Here is a 3,380-nt window from a genome sequence, read left to right as displayed (position 1 = left end):
TTTTTCCACAGTCTCTTCTTATTTCGATATAAACATGACAATAAAATTTTATTAGCACACACGGTTAACAGTCCTGACACGTGCCAACGAATCCCGTACTATATGAGGCTGTATCACCTGCTAATACATTATAGAACGAATGTTAATACAAAAACCACTTATCATATAAATGGTAATTTTTATTATTTTATGTGCGCGTGTGTTTCAGAGTCAACATTCAGTCTTTGGTGACTCGTGAAATTCGTTTTTTGTTTTAACATCTTGGATTTGAAATCAATAATGATCAATTTAAAACAGACGTTTAGTCAAGTAGTCGGCATTCAACACCATAATCCTTGGGCTCTGTTTTTTAGTCAGTAGTCGGCGTTCAACACCATAATCCTTAGGCTCTGTTGTTTAGTCAGTAGTCAGCGTTCAACACCATAATCCTTGGGCTCTGTTGTTTAATCAGTAGTCGGCGTTCAACACCATAATCTTTAGGCTCTGTTGTTTAGTCAGTAGTCAGCGTTCAACACCATAATCTTTAGGCTCTGTTGTTTAGTCAGTAGTCAGCGTTCAACACCATAATCCTTAGGCTCTGTTATTTAGTCAGTAGTCGGCATTCAACACCATAATCCTTAGGCTCTGTTGTTTAGTCAGTAGTCGGCATTCAACACCATAATCCTTAGGCTCTGTTGTTTAGTCAGTAGTCGGCATTCAACACCATAATCCTTAGGCTCTGTTGTTTAGTCAGTAGTAGGCATTCAACACCATAACCCTTAGGCTCTGTTGTTTAGTCAGTAAACAACTGACAATTTATTTATTTACACGTACAATTATTTATAATTGGTTTTAATTTTTGAGCATAGAAACATAACATTTCCTTAATATTCTGAATTTTCCTTTGTTTGTCTTACATGGGCCAAGAGAGGCCGAGTTGTTAGCGTGCTGGACTATGGATCTGCGGGTCCAAGGTTCTGGTCCCGTTACCGCCAAAGAAAAATCGCGCTCTGGACTTTGGGGCCGTGGGTGAATTATAAAGATGACGTTCAAATCCAACTATTCGGTCAGACAAGAGTAGCCTAAGAGTTGGCGGTGGGTGCTGTTGATTAGCTGCTTTCCCTCTAGTCTAGACCTAAATTCAAAATTAGGTCCAACTACCTCAGATAGCCCTTGAGTAGCTTAATACTGTTGCGTCAGCGAGGTCACGTGACTAGTGTCACGCCACATTTTCTAGAAATATCCTGTTCCTTCGTGAATGCCCTAGCATTTACTAGATTGGGGGTAATCTGGTATATATAAGATGGTGACAACGTGACGGGACAACAGTGTAGTGAGTAATTGAACTGCAGTCGGAGAGTGTGTAATTGAACTAAGTATTGTCGAGCACGAGCACGTGAGACGTTCTAGGGTTTGTTACAGAGCGACTGTTGAAAATAAGTGTATCGGTAAAGTTATATTCAGAAAGAATAAACCAGTTTTATTAAGAAAGGACTTATGTCGCTAAAGTTTCGTGGGAACGAAGTTACGGAAAAATTAATTAACAAACGGAGACGTAACAATACGAATATCCGAAAACAAACTATTACGTTATACTTGTTTAATGTATACTTAATAAATTTGCTTATATATATATAAACAGATTTATTTTTACATTCAAATTGCGAAAAACGTTTTTTTCACCCAATTGTGAGTACGCTTTTTCCCAGGTGATAATTAGTTATATCTCGTCTATCTCATTCACATTGGTGCAGTTTTATTTGTTGTTTGCTTTGCTTGTCTCTGACTGATGTTTTTAACACCGTTGTCACGAGCTATTTGTATCATTTTTATTGTCTTTCTACGTTTGTAAGATCGACTGGAGTGTAGATCTTGTAGGTTTTACTTTTAATATTGGACTGTTCCTCTTGCCTAAATGAGTAATCCCCTGAAAAAGCGTCATGAGAGAATAGTGGGCATATAGTGAAATGTTCTGAAGAACTAACAGATCGCTTGATAACTTTCTTTTTTGAACATTGTATCTTTCAGAAATATGTATTGAAAAGATTTTGCTCAAATATCACGAGGAACTTTTCTCTTTTAGTATTAAAAAATACGGTCACAAAACTAAAAAAATATATATTCAAACATTGCATCGTTAAGGATATTGCGACAACTTGATGAATAATGTTTGCTCAAAACGTTACAAGTTTCCGCTTACTATTAGGCCTAGTGTGATCCAGTGGTTAGCGTGGCGAAGTGTGAGGCTGAAATTTTATAGCGTTAATGCCCTCCCCAAAACAAAAACGTGCTCCGCACTTTACCTTTCATAAGGGTGACAGTCAAATCCCTCTTTTCTGTCTCAAATGAGTAGATAGCTCAAGATGGTTGGTGTTGACTAGCTCCTTCCTTCTAGCCTGTCATTTCAAAATTAGAGGCGACTAACGCAGATAGCCCTCGTATGTCTTCACGAGAAATCAAATAAAATAAACATTTACTATTAAAAATTTTACCAGAAACTTCAGCAAGTATATTTATGGAAATTGTATTCCTATTTTGTAACAATAATAATTTTTAAATTCCATTCTGCACTTCAATACATTCGTTCTGAAAAGAAAGTTTTAAGAGCTATTAGTTGTAAAAGCCACAAAAATACACCAAGACTCACAGTTACGTCATCAAAGTTTCCTAATTCTTAGCCTTATTATTGACCATTAAAAAATTAAAAAGTATTGTGAAGGTAGAAAGTTTATACTATTAGAATGCATATGTTTTGTTTAGCGTATAACTAGAAAACTTTTCGGTAGTTATGAAAGAGATAAAAGCATAATGGCTTTTCAAGTTTAACTTAGCAGTTTTAACACAGGCCTAAGATTTGCCTAGTTCTACCGCAAGTATACCTTAGAATTCTTCAAATGTGGAACGCTAGGTGTCGCTATGAATTGAAGGTGGATTTCACAAATTTCACAATTTATTAAACGGAACTTATAATAAGTTCAGATACATATTTACATTGCACATTCGTTTGATAATGCTTTTTTAGATTAATGATACTGCTTCTGTAGCATGTTTTCCATTTTGTAAATAAATATTCAGAAGAAAAAAAAATGGTTTCCGTTCATTCAGCTATGCCTACAGTTCTGATTGAATGGTGTGAATTAGAAACACACGACAATAGATTTGATTATGAATATCTCAAAACTTTTAAGCTGATATAAGGTCTAATCTTAGGCTACGCCTACACTGCAAATATTTTTAACGTTTAATATTTTTAACGTATTGTTACGTATCTGCTTGTTTGTAATTTCCGGTAAAAATTCTTTCCGAGTGACTTCAGCGATACAAGTCCTTTCTTAATTAAAACTAGTTTATTCTTTCTCGATGCAATTTCCATCGTCACTTTAAACTTAACAACCTTTATA

This window comes from Limulus polyphemus, unplaced genomic scaffold (assembly GCF_000517525.1).
Source record: "Limulus polyphemus unplaced genomic scaffold, Limulus_polyphemus-2.1.2 Scaffold4635, whole genome shotgun sequence".
Taxonomy (NCBI): domain Eukaryota; kingdom Metazoa; phylum Arthropoda; class Merostomata; order Xiphosura; family Limulidae; genus Limulus; species Limulus polyphemus.
The sequence above is the reverse complement of the archived record's forward strand: the minus strand, read 5'-3'. Positions refer to the sequence as shown.